The following is a 13,939-nucleotide window of genomic DNA, read 5'->3' as shown; positions in this document are numbered from 1 at the left end:
TCAAAGTGCCCCACTGCCATTTTTCAGCACGGAGATGCTGATACATGATGCTAGAGTCTGCTGGAGCTCATTAATTTCCATGCTCTAGCAGACTCTATTAATGTCTCGATTAATCGAGTCTCCTTCAATGCGTTGGAGCAGGCTCTCTGCACATGTATAGGAACCCTAAGAGAGGAGGCACACAAAGGCCTTGAGATGTATTTACAGTCAAGTGAAGAGGACTACATCCAAGGTTGGATTCAGAATGTCTCATTATACACATAAGAGATGCTTTGCCCACCTACATCCCAAGCAGTGATTCAAAGTCACCTTGTGCCAGCATGCACAACACTCATTATGTGCTCATATGCCTTATACATTTCCATTTTGGAGGGCAAAGTTCCCAAAGTGTCTTTACTCAGGCCAGTGAGCCTGCTGAGACCTGACCTGAAGCAGACACTTGCAAGCCTCACTTCCACTTAAGATTTTTCTAGCACTTGCAGGAGGTGTATGAACTCTGCCTGCAGCATCAGAGAGGCTCCAGAAGTTAGTCAGAGTTATAAAAAACCTACATCTAAAATCAACTACAAGGTATTCAGTTCAGATCTAAAATTAACCTCACTGCATTCTAACTACCAGGTTACAGATGGTGCCCAATACCCTAGTATTTAGAGTATTTACCCAAGAAGTCAGGACCTGAGTTCTAGGCCTTCTTTACCCCTAGAGGATTTGAATCCAGTTCCCTAGAGAATGCCCTCACCCCTGGACTACAGAATAGGATAGATCACTGTTTCTCAACCTGAGTCACAAAAATATATGAAAGGGTCACAAACAAACTTTAAAAATGGATCTCTTTTCAAGGAGAAAAGTGTGGGAAACCATGGCTTTTTCCTTGCAGGCTGGCAGAGTTCCAGCCTATGAGGGGCTGTTTGGGCTCTTCAATGCCCCTGTAACAGGTCTCCCTTCCCAGCACCATCTTCTTGGTCATCCACGCTTTATGTGGGGCGCCCTTGGAGCCCTCTTGGAATTCTTCTGTCCCACCCTAATTTTGTCTGCCACGTCTTGATGGAAATTATTATGTGAGCGGGAGACTGCCTATTCTATTGGGTATGTTGGGGTCTCTCTTAGGAGGGCCTGATCCCTTTTTTCTCTAGCTAGGCCTTCCCATCCAAACCCACCAAACAGGGTTTGACTCTGAGGCTCTAGCTTCTCTTTCTAGTGTCTGGAGGCTCGTGGCCTGCTTTTCTACTCCCTTCTGGAGCATGGCACTCCCTGGCTCAGAGGCACGGGCACCAGCCCCACAGCAAGGGGGTTGCAAGTCCAACACCAGGGTGCGACCCCACCAGTCCAAACAAAAACACAAAAAAACCAAAATATATACACCTGCACCTCTAGGTGCACCAGGCCTCCCTGGCTTTTTTAAGATCGTCCCAAACTGCCCCCTTCCTGGCTCTCAAGCTCTCCACTGCCCTGTCTCACTCTGCACCTCACTGACACTGGGGTCTGTGCCCTAAAAAAGCTGCACCCCCACTGGCGCTGGGTCTATGCCCTAAAAAAGCTGCACCCCCACTGGCGCCGGGATCTGTGCCCTAAAAAAGCTGCGCCCTCCTTGGCACCAGGGTTCCCACTCTGAAGTGTGTCCCCAAAAATGAGGCCTCCTCCATCCCCTAATAGCCTCACCCAAACCTCCAGTTATACAGCAAACAAAACACAAGCCTCTGGGCTATAACATAAATTCACGCCTCTTGGCTAAAACATCATTCAAGCCATCCCAAGGGTGCTCTTATCTCCCACCAGTATCAGGAGCCTCTCATGTAGTCAGGCCTCTCCCCTTTGCTCGTGTACGCAGAGCTCCTTTCCCCTTGGTTGCCAGCAGGGAACTGCTCGCCTGGCCTCAGCCCTGGGGTTTAAATGTGAGCCAGGCCCTGTCCCTTCCAGTCAGCTGACCGCTGGCAGGTGTGGGTCACTAGCTCCCTCTGGTTGCCCCAGCAACCGGCACCTACGTAGTTATCTCTGCTCTACAAGTAGCAGGCACCTTACTGCCCTGCTACAGCCCCATATACCCACCCCTTGCCCCATACACTGTGGACTGGCAGCAGAGGGCAGTGGGTTAGGGGGAAGGACACTAGGTCAGGACAGGCCATCAGTGTTTACAAATGGGTCCTGATACAAAAAAGGTTGAGAACCTCTAGGATTGATGAAGCTGGACCAATAGGCAGCCAAGAGTCAAGGGGCCAAAAAAAAAACCAAAGGCAGCCTGCCTGTGTAGTCTAGTGGTTACAGTATTCCCTTGGGAGGCGTGAACCTTGGCTTCTGTTGCCAGAGACAGGATTCTTATCTGAAATATTCAGGACTAGGATTTGGGCATTTGACCTTCCAGTGGTGATTGGACTGGGGCAATGAGAAGTGAGTCTTAACATGAATTTTAATTGTTTTTCCGAGATCTTTCCAAATTGACTACAGACTTCATGACTCAGGTAAGTGTGTCAGGTGCACCACTGCTGGCCAAACCAATCTATTCAAAGCAAGGCCTCATCTGTTTGGAAGAGCTGCAAAATCATCTTTTTGCAGGTACAGTGGAGTGAGCATGTTTCAAAAGTTTTTGGAAATTAAGAGAGGCTGGATGATTGGGAAGGGAAGGGGAGAAAAGACTACTACTATGTATTCCAATCACAAACTGTCAGCTTTAACCCTGAGGCTGTAAATCAGCAGTGGGCAAAATATGGCTCACGGCCCGGATTCAGCCCACCAAGGGATATAATCCTGGCCCACAGTGGAGCCCTCAGCCCTGTCTAGCCCAGGAGCAGAGGGCAGCCCCAGCTGTGGCACATGTGGCCAGTCACACCACCCCGAGCTCGCAGAAGGGTTGGAGTGGTTCAGCAGTTCGACTTCACTTTCTGCCGGTCCCTGGCAGCGGTGGCTCCTTCCAGCAGCCACTGCGAGTATTGTCACCACTGCTGGACTTGGAACCACCATCCAGGCACCCTGGCCTGCCCACCCCACGCCCTCTGTCAGGGGTGCCAGCTGGAGTGGCAAGTCACACGATGAAGCCATTTGTGACCGACTGGGGCATAACCATCACCCATTCTAGCCCCGGGTACCCACAGTCCAATGCCCAGGCTGACTGCACAGTTCAGACCACAGGAGCAGCATCCAGGCATTTTTTAAAGTTCCCAGATCAGGTACGAAGCTCCCCGTCCCCAACACTCAGGATCCCCTCTCTTGCCCTGTGTGCTCAGCAGGACCTCCCCTCCCCTTCCACTCTCACTTCTGCTTTGGGGCACAGGAATGGGAGACCCATGTGCCATAGCTGCTTCTGCCTGCTCCCGCTCCAGGGGCTGCAGGGAATGGCTGCAAAGGGAGCCAGGCGACACTGTAGACACCGGTGCCAATGGCTGGGTTTGCCCTCCCTATGCCTGCTCCCCAACCGGTGGGGAATATCTGGGTGGGCCAGCAAGGCAGGGGAGCCCACATGCTACCACTGCTACTGCTGTGCCCACCTGAGCTCAGCTCCCATTCCCCACGGCCCTAGCTGGAGCAGGATAGAAGCACATCTGAGGCTCCTGCAGCCCTGGGGCAGCCAGGGACAGAGATGGGCTGGCTCTCCCCTTCTCTGTGTTCCTGTGTGGAAGTAGAGAGGGGCTTGTGATCTCATCTCAAACTTACGCTGGCCAAAACCCTGTTGCTTGTTGCTCTGGCTACATGGAGCTCCTCCTTGGCCCCTCTCTGGCCTCCTCACTTCGAGTTTGCATCAGGACCTTCAGAACGGAGCTGATCTAGTCATCTACCGCAACGTGGACGCCAGCTATCGCTCCCCTTGAAAACCTCTACCTTAAACCTCCTTGCCATCTCCTCCCCCTCTACTCTGCACAGACCTTCCTTAACTGCTCAATACTGAGAATTTAGACTGAAATAGCACGTGCTTGACTAGAGCTAAGCTAAGAGGAGAAGCAACTCAGAAAATGGGGACGGGCGGGGGGGGGGGGCGCAATGCTAGAGTTCAAAAGATTTTAGAAAGGAACCTAGGTTAAGGTACGTCAATTTTGGGTCACTTAGAGCTACTTTGATGATTTCGTGCCAGGCAAACCGCATCTAACAATAAAACTGGGTTTATGTTAGTGGTTGCAAAGAGATCTCTACTTGACAACAAAAAGGTGCATTTCAGTCCCATGTTAGAATAATGCAGCTTCATCTTACTGAGTAGATAACGTATTAGGTATATCCAAACATCTACTAACCTTATTTGAGATCTTTTAATTTCGTAAGTTTTTACACTCTGGCAAAGGAATCAAGCACAGAACTCAGCTCCACCCCGGGATTTTTACTGAGCTGCTCATTTGCAGATGAACCAAGCTTAGGGATATTTTCAGACGTAGCTTTTGAAATCTAGGGAAAAAGTTCCTTTTCCTTGGCAGGCTGCTCATCTCGAGATGTTTTTAACACTTTAGGACTCCATATAGATCTAAGGTTAATATTCTTCTATTTTAGAGTTGAGTAATTATTTTGATAATGAGCGTGATATTATTTTTAATCATTACCTGTATTGTCATCGTTTATTCAGTGCTAAAATCCTATTAAAATATCCTTCACCGTGTTTCTTGGCGTGTTTGGTTTTCCTGGGACAGGCTTTTTGAATCTTCCTTCGTCCCTATGACTTAGAAAATCCTTCTTGCAGGCTGTGTGTGGGGGGGCGATGGGTATAGCTGCGGTGGCCTAGGCTCCCCAATGGTACCTCAGTTTTATAAGAGCATACAAACAAGTCGGGGCAGGAGAGGCTGGAGGGAGGGGACGACGGGGTGGACGGGGAGGGGAGGAGTGCAGGTCGTCACCTCCTCAGGGTGAAGCAGCACGGGAGCAGCCAGGCGAGCTGGAACCTGCGGCAGAAGGGCAGAGTCGGGGCACGCTCAGCGTGGGCCCCTCCGCTCACCCCCGGGAACACGCCCGGGGTAGAGGAGAGTCTCCCCAGCAGGGAGCAGGACGTGGCTCTCACACGTGGTTCAGTGGGGCTTTCTGTCCCAGCAGGCCCGGCCTGGGCCAGAAGCTGTGATTCCCAGGGTGAAGCCCTGGCAACAGGGTCCTCGGGCCCAGAGGTGGGCAACGAGGGGCCAACCCAGGACATAGCCGGTCCCTGCAGGGCACTACGGCCCCGGCAGAGAGGCGGGACGGTGTGGGCTGGCGGAGGGGCAGCCCCCCAGGCCTGGGGCTGGCTGGGGTGCAGGGGGGACACTCACCTCCTTGCTGCCCCCGACCTTCTCCTCCTCCCCTCTGCCGCCGTGTCAGGCCTGGGGGTGGGAGGCAGAGACACTGGTCACCTCACATTCACCCCAAGCCCCCAGGCTCCGGCCACTGCCACCACCCCGTGCCCAGGCCTCCCCTCTCTCCATGCCTGCCTTGGTAGCAGGGACCGGTCCTGGGCGCCCTGCCAGACCCAGCTCCCTTCCTCCCTCTGCGCCGCCTGCGCCTAGGTCTGCTTCCTGGCTGCCGTCTGCACGCGCACAGCAGGGGCGGCTCCCAGCACAGAGAGCCCAGGCCTGCAGCGCCCCTGCCCCACCGAGACACCCAGGGCGCCCCCACCCCGGCCTTCTTCCAACCTGGGAGACCCTTCGCAGGACCAGGAACGGGCTCCTGGCTCCAGCCCTCCTTCAGCTCCCCTCACTGACCCTCCGCTCATAACCTAAGGCTAGGAAAAGCATCACCTTTGCCAGCTGGAGGGCCACTTATGGTTCTGCACTGAGTCGTGGATCTGGCTGATTTGTCTTGGAAGACGAACCCTTGCTTTAGAAGAAACCCAAAACAACTAGGAAGATCATCATACCTTTCCCCCTGCCCTGTCGCCTTTGGACCCTGGAAGGCTTTGGGCCACGGGGGCGGGGGGTCGCAGCCCGCATCTACCAGGCAGAGGGCCCTGGTCTGGGTGAAGGCGTCCTGATTTTGGGGGCCCCCTGCCTGGGTGCTGGCCTCCGTGGTGGGGGGGACGCTGGCCTGCGTGCCGGCCTCAACCCCCTGGGCGGGGCGTTTCCTCCTGCTCGCACAAGAAGCCACTGGTCGGAGATGCATCCTTGACTGAATTCAAGCCCAACAGGCCCTTTGAGGGAAGAACTCCCCGACCTGCAAACACCCCTGCTGCCAGCCCCGCCAGCCTGCCCTGCAGCGGGAACGCTGCGCGCGACACCCCCAGTGCCCCCACACACTAAGAGTACAAAAAGCACCACACCTCTCCCTGTGTCCTGCGCCGTTCGGACAGCGGCGAGCCTCTGTTTGTGTGCTCGCCGCTGTCCTGGCCAGGGGTTCCGCCTGGCAGCCCGCGTCGGCCAGGCAGAGGGCCCTGGTCTGGGTACCAGCGTGCTCGTGGCGGGGGCCCTCTGCCTGGGTGCTGGCCTCTGCGGTAGGAGGCGGGCGCTCCTCCGCCACCCCCTCCACGGGAGGCTGTTGCAAATGGAACGAGAAAGTGGCGGTGAGGACAAAATCGAAGCCCCTGGCCCAGTGCTGGCACCTGGCGGAGTATGGCAGGCGGGGACAGCCACCCACGAAGCAGGGCAGGTCAGTGCAGCACAGACATGTCAGCCCACCCGTCTGACAGTGCTGACGTGGCGCCCAGCACCACACACACAAGCCCTCCACCCACCGAGCCAGGGCAGCACCCGGCCCCCTCCAGTGCAGGGCCTTCCCCTGGGTGCACACAGGCGCACACACACTCTCCCTCTCCCTGGGCAGGGGCATGCGCAGGGGCTCACCTCCGTGGGGCTGTCCTCCACGGACCGGCCCTGCTCCCTCTGTGCCTGGAGGGCCAGCACCAGGGCGCGATTCTCCCGTTGCAGCTCCTCCACTTGAGTCTGCACCAGAATCAGCCCAGCCCGTCAGACCATGCCCACGGCTGCACCGAGCGTATCGGGCCTGTGCACCCAACAGCGGTACCTCCCGAGGCACCCGTCAGGCCCCACCTGTCCCCACACGCAAGGTGCCAGGACTCTGTTCCCCACTTTCACGTCCTCTGGGATTTCGCCTGCCTGGCTAAGCTGGGCCTCAGCCTGCTCCCTCCCCTGCCCCACGGCCCTGCCGGCCTCGGCCCCCGCCCCGTGAACTCACCAGGAGCTGCTCTTCCCTTTGCCGAGCACTGTGGAGACAAAACACATTTGCGGGCTCAGGGAGACTGACGGCGCCATGCCACAAAACAGCCCTTCGCCAAGGAGAGTCTCGCGCAGAAGCAGGGCGGGGCCCTGGGCTTCAGCCCCGAGCCCTGCGCCGCAGCCCGGGAACAACCCGCTCCCTCCCAGCCCCACACCTACCGGGACAGGAGGACAGCTGCGTCCTGCTCCTGTTGAGCCAGGCGGGCCCTTAGCGCCTTCAGCTCCAGCTGCAGCAAAGGAGACCGTGCGAGTCAGAGAGGCCTCCCGCCCCTGCCCGTCTGCCTGCGCACGGAGCCACCTCTTGCCCCATCTGTCTCTCTGGCCCTGCCTTCGCCCTCCACCCCCCAGCCCAGCCCAGGCCAGCCCCAGGCTTGTCCCTCTGGTCCAGCCCTCCGTGCAGCCATCGGCCAGCCCGCTTGGTCTCCCTCACAGCCCTGCGCCCCGCCTGGGACCCGCTCACCTGCTGGTGGCGGGACCCGCCTCGGGGTTTCTCCTCCTGAGAAAGAAAGAGCGTCTGGGGCGATGGGCTCGCTTGGGCAGCGAGGTCCCATCTCCCCATGATGCAGGCTTGGCAGCCCCCCGGGGCCCGGTGCCGGGCGGGGCTCCTAGAGCTGGGTCCGGGGATGCCAGGCCTTGGTTGTTACCAGCTGTCTCAGGTGAGTCCCCACCTCCCAGCTCAAGGTCCCAGGTCCCATCAGACACTTGGATTTGGGAAGGACTGTCCCTGTGATTGGGGGATGAGCCCACGACCCTCCCTTATTCTTGGAGGGCCCCTGGAGTTGGCGGGAGATGGAGACTGTCCCTGGGGTCTCATGTGCTGCGTGGGGCTGGGAGGGGCAGGGGGCACGTGGCGAGAGACCCCCACCCCCAGATCCGCCCGGCCCGCTCCCCGGGCAGGGGAAACACTCACGGCAGCAGGGGGGCGCGCCCACGTCTGGCCCCTCACCTCGCTTGCCCCCGGCACTGCTCCCGGGCCTGCGGGGAGACAAGGGGCCGCGCGTCAGCCGGGCCCACTCTGCTGCGGGGTGACCAGCCCCTCTGGAGTCCTGCGTGCCGCAAGGGCAGGGCCTTCCTCCACGGGGGTCGGGTGCGAGGCCCTCCCCATGCAAGCGCGCCAGTCCCTCCACAGCTCACGCCAGACCCAGACTCACCGGGTGCAGGGTCCCTCCTCTCCTGGACTTGTCCAACGGAGGAGACAGATGGGAACCCCTTAATGGGGGGCAGTTTTGCTTTGGCCCACCCGGCTGCGCCCAGGCTGGCATCTGGTGCTGAGAGGACGCGAGGGCTGAGCATCAGGCTGGGTGGCGCTGAGCACCACTTTTAGGACGGGGAGCCCAGAGCCCACGTGAGCCCCACCTTGCAAGGCAGCAGAGGGCAGCAGGGCCATTGCCAGGAGGAAGGCTCGCAGGGCTGGGGCATGGGCAGGGGCTGCAGGGCCAGGACCCGGCTCAGGCTGACGAGCCCGTGGGGGCCAGTGTGTTCCCCTGCCCCAGGGAAGTTGCTGGTGAGGAGCAGGAGGTGACAGCTGGCGGGGAGGGCACGGGGCGGGGGCTGTCCAGATTGGACCTTGGACAGCTTGGGCTTGGCCTGCCAGCCAAACCCTGTTTGGGAGGGGAGGCCACACAGCCCTGTGGACTCTCGTGCTGCCCAGCCCCCGCTGCTCCCATGGCGGGGCACGTGCCCAGGGCTCACCCAGGTTGCTGGAGCGCAGGCGCACGGGGGGCAGCTTCTCCCGCCGGAGCATCTGCAAAGAAACACGGCCCTGAGCCTGACTGCCGAGAGCAGGGACGAGGCATGGGGCCGAGCGCTGGGCCCTTGCCCAACCTCAGCCCCTGCTCACAACTTGCCACATCTCCCAAAAGTCCCCGGGACGGAGCCGTGCCGTGTCCCCAGCGCCGCCCTCCCCCTCCCCCTCGCCCTGCCCCGGCTGAATGAGAAAGGGCACTCACGGCTGCAGCTGGCGCTCGCGTCCGACGCCCGGATAGGAAGATGGGCACAACCTAACTATCTAACTAATGGGCTAAGCTAACTAAGGAACTACCTAAACTAACAAACAAACAATCGAAGTAACTAAGGACTTAATGAACTAACTAACTAACTATGGAACTAGCTAACAAACTAAGAAACTATCTATCGAAGAAACAAACTAACTAACTACCTAATAAACTCAGAAAGTAACTCTCTAACCAACTAAGAATCTAACTAGCTACCCAACTAAGAAACGACCTCACGAACTAACAAACTACCTAACCAACTGCTAAACTCCGGAGCTAACTAAGCAAGAGAAACAAGGCACGAGGGAGGAGGAAAGGCGAGTGGCTCGGGCGAAGGGCGGGAGAGCACTGGCGGGAGCCGGTACCTGGGGATTGTGATGTCACTGGGCACAACAGCACGGTTGCCACGGCAACCAGGGGTCTCCGCCCCAGCTGGGCAAGGCGCTGAGTGCTGGGGCCGTGGGCGCCTTTGGCCTGGCCTGGCCGGGGGGTGCTCCCGGCCCGGGACGACCTGAGAGCCTGAACTCTTTGGGCGCGTTGTCCTTCCTTGTCCGTGTGGCCCAGGCAGCGACAGCCCTGGCTGGAGGGTCCCCGCAGTGACAGCCCGGGTCCAGGGGGTCCTGCTTAAACAGTGGCCAGATCTCAGCCCCTCTCCGATCACTGCCCCGTGGGGTCAGGGCTCATCAGGGCAGTGGCTGGGGTGGGCACACAGAGCCCCGCTCTACCTCAGCCCCTTTCCGTGCAGGGCGGGGTGACAGGATCCCGGGAAGAAGAGGCCGGCCGGAGCAAGGGTCAGCAGGCACCTACCTCCAGTGCGCTGTTGGGCCTGGTCCCGGTGCAGCACGTAGGCGGTGCCCTGTGCCGCACGTAGCAGTGAGACGTATAGAGCCATACATCCGTGCACACCGCCCCGCCCCACCCCACCCCCCGGTGACGCTCCCGTGCACACGCACGCAGCAGTGACACCCAGGTGCACACACCAACACTGTGGAAGAAGAATAGAGTACTTCTTCTGAGGCAAAGAACTCAGAAAGATCCCGACAGGGCAGAACGTTTTTGACACGGCAGATTGCCTTTTGAAGTCTCTGGATTTATTTTGCGAAACCCGTGCAGATGTTTGCACGCCTCTCAGTGCTAATTCTGCGAGGCTTTCTTCCCATGGCACATGTAAAAAGGCTGCGTGGCACCCAGGATGGCGCAGCACCCTGCTTGAAAAGAATTGCTCTAGAGACATATCACACAGACACAGCATTACACATTTCCTTTGATTCTTGCCCTGGCATGGATGATGGTTTTTCCTACTACATCTAGTTTTAGAGGAGACGTATCTTTTTGATCATTTTAGGAACAGGATGCCCAACGAAAAGGATCACCCAGAGACACCCCTTGGAAACGGCCAGTTCTTAGCTTTTCAGTCAAGAAAGGAGTGAAAGCTAAGAACTGGCCGTTTCCAAGGGGCGCCTTCACTCTGAAAATGTTGAGACCCACTGCTCTACAGGTTGAACCAAAGCACTTTGGCCCGTACGCTGAGAAGCTTCACAGCCTGAACTAAACGCCCCTGTTGTGTAACAGCTGGAAAAGGTCAGAACATTTTCATCAAAACACAGGTTTTCATCAGAAAAACAGAAGTTGCTCCAGTGGCCTGGAATGGTGTGCTAAAGAGTAGTGATTTGGAAGAAAATCCTAGCGGGGGAAAAATTCCTAAGAAAACCAATGGTTTCATTTGGTCCGACAATTCTGACCGTTGCCTTTCGAATGTTGTTTGTTTGTGTCAGGTTATCTTAGTCTTTGAATTTATATTGATTATTGATAGTGTATCACTGCTAGTGCAATTTTAGTTTCAGAAGCATTGATGCCAGCTGCTATCTTTGTACCTATTGAAGCATTTTGATGTACAAAACAAGATAATACCTGTCCCTGTTGCAATGAAATAGCTCGACCTGGATCTTAGTGCTGCGTGCTTAAAGCAACCAACACAAACCCATGCAGATCAAGCAGTACCCGCAATGACTGAACGGAAGTGATCTTTGGCTGGAAATGCAGACCTGCAACGTTTATTTCGTTATGCCTTAGATTGAGAAGGACTCCCAAGAAGGCACCCGTTGAGAGCCACTGACGATGTCATTGCACTAAATCATGAAGGAGGGATTTCAGGAGGCTTTTTGCTTCAGTGGGACAAGGTCTCTTTGTTTATAGTGTTGGGCCCCAGAGGTGTTCCAGGAGGAAGCACTCCCCCGGGTTGTCAAGAGTTAAGCAGAGGGCTGGGGCCTCCCCAACCCCAGGAAAGCCAGCCCCAGAGAGCTAGGTGGAACTAGAGCCGCCAGGCTACTTGGAGGGCTAGCAGGAAGGCAAAAGGGAAGAAGGAGCTGCAAGTTGGAGGCCACCTTGCCCGGAGCCCTGTGAACGAGTGTGGAGGGCGGCCTTGCTCCCTGCCACGCGCCATGCAGCCTTGAGAGAGGCCCAGGGAGATCCTGACCAGCTACTGCTACAGACTGAGTGACATTGAAAAGGCGGCAAAAGGGAGCCAGGTCAGGGTGACTGTGAAAGTCCTTGTGGCATCTGGGACAGCTTGTACTATGCACAAGGTGAAGCCTCTCACCCCAAAGGGTCTCTCTTTTTTTTCTTCCATAGGTTTTTCATAGGAAAAGTCTTTGCAAATGTTGGAGTTTTAAGTTGCGCTGATGACAAAATTATCCCTTTCCAAAGGTTCCCATGCTGGGCTTCACGCGTGAAATTGCAGTTTTTGTGCTAATGCCTATGGGTATAAATAAGTCCGACTTGTTTGTATGCTCTTATAAAACTGAGGTACCGTTGGGGAGCCTAGGCCACCGCACCTACACCCCACCCCCGCCCCCACCACCTTGCCAGAAGGATTTTCTAAGTCATAGGGATAAGGAAGATTCAAAAAGCCTGTCCCAGGAAAACCAAACACTCCAAGAAACACGGTGAAGGATATTTTAATAGGATTTTAGCACTGAATAAACGATGACGATACAGGTAATGATTAAAAATAATATCACGCTCATTATCAAAATAATTACTCAACTCTAAAATAGAAGAATATTAACCTTAGATCTATATGGAGTCCTAAAGTGTTAAAAACATCTCGAGATGAGCAGCCTGCCAAGGAAAAGGAACTTTTTCCCTAGATTTCAAAAGCTACGTCTGAAAATATCCCTAAGCTTGGTTCATCTGCAAATGAGCAGCTCAGTAAAAATCCCGGGGTGGAGCTGAGTTCTGTGCTTGATTCCTTTGCCAGAGTGTAAAAACTTACGAAATTAAAAGATCTCAAATAAGGTTAGTAGATGTTTGGATATACCTAATACGTTATCTACTCAGTAAGATGAAGCTGCATTATTCTAACATGGGACTGAAATGCACCTTTTTGTTGTCAAGTAGAGATCTCTTTGCAACCACTAACATAAACCCAGTTTTATTGTTAGATGCGGTTTGCCTGGCACGAAATCATCAAAGTAGCTCTAAGTGACCCAAAATTGACGTACCTTAACCTAGGTTCCTTTCTAAAATCTTTTGAACTCTAGCATTGCGCCCCCCCCCCCGCCCGTCCCCATTTTCTGAGTTGCTTCTCCTCTTAGCTTAGCTCTAGTCAAGCACGTGCTATTTCAGTCTAAATTCTCAGTATTGAGCAGTTAAGGAAGGTCTGTGCAGAGTAGAGGGGGAGGAGATGGCAAGGAGGTTTAAGGTAGAGGTTTTCAAGGGGAGCGATAGCTGGCGTCCACGTTGCGGTAGATGACTAGATCAGCTCCGTTCTGAAGGTCCTGATGCAAACTCGAAGTGAGGAGGCCAGAGAGGGGCCAAGGAGGAGCTCCATGTAGCCAGAGCAACAAGCAACAGGGTTTTGGCCAGCGTAAGTTTGAGATGAGATCACAAGCCCCTCTCTACTTCCACACAGGAACACAGAGAAGGGGAGAGCCAGCCCATCTCTGTCCCTGGCTGCCCCAGGGCTGCAGGAGCCTCAGATGTGCTTCTATCCTGCTCCAGCTAGGGCCGTGGGGAATGGGAGCTGAGCTCAGGTGGGCACAGCAGTAGCAGTGGTAGCATGTGGGCTCCCCTGCCTTGCTGGCCCACCCAGATATTCCCCACCGGTTGGGGAGCAGGCATAGGGAGGGCAAACCCAGCCATTGGCACCGGTGTCTACAGTGTCGCCTGGCTCCCTTTGCAGCCATTCCCTGCAGCCCCTGCGGCGGGAGCAGGCAGAAGCAGCAATGGCACATGGGTCTCCCATTCCTGTGCCCCAAAGCAGAAGTGAGAGTGGAAGGGGAGGGGAGGGGAGGTCCTGCTGAGCACACAGGGCAAGAGAGGGGATCCTGAGGGTTGGGGACGGGGAGCTTCGTACCTGATCTGGGAACTTTAAAAAATCCCTGCATGCTGCTCCTGTGTTATGGACCATCCACCCTGGAGTGGGGGAAAGGCTAGGAGCAGGGGCTGCAGCCACCCCTGACGTGCCCGTTTTTACTTTGGCCCGCCCCACCCCCCGTCCGCCTTTTAAAAACTCCTGGAACCACCGATGATGGAAGCCAATAAAGGGCAGGATTTTAAGAAGTGTAAGGTGTGACTGCCCGCATCAACACATACAAGGGGGATCAAGGGGGTCCAAGACTGCAGTATAGGCCTGGGGATGGGCCGAGAAGGGGTCACGGGAGTTGCTGCTTTAGTAACAGACAACAGCTTGAGTGCAGCGCAAACAGCAGCAGCAGCACGGACAGTCATGGGAGGAACTCCAGAGAGCGGTTGCAGACAACACCTTCAGCTTTGCCATGAAGTTTTCCAGCCTTGTTGGTTGTGGGTGGTTCAAAATCAGCCACCTTGGATTAAGAA

The sequence above is a fragment of the Crocodylus siamensis genome, chromosome 13 (genome assembly GCF_052110815.1).
Source record: "Crocodylus siamensis isolate JL-2025a chromosome 13, ASM5211081v1, whole genome shotgun sequence".
Taxonomy (NCBI): Eukaryota; Metazoa; Chordata; order Crocodylia; family Crocodylidae; genus Crocodylus; species Crocodylus siamensis.
Note: the sequence above shows the minus strand (reverse complement) of the source record.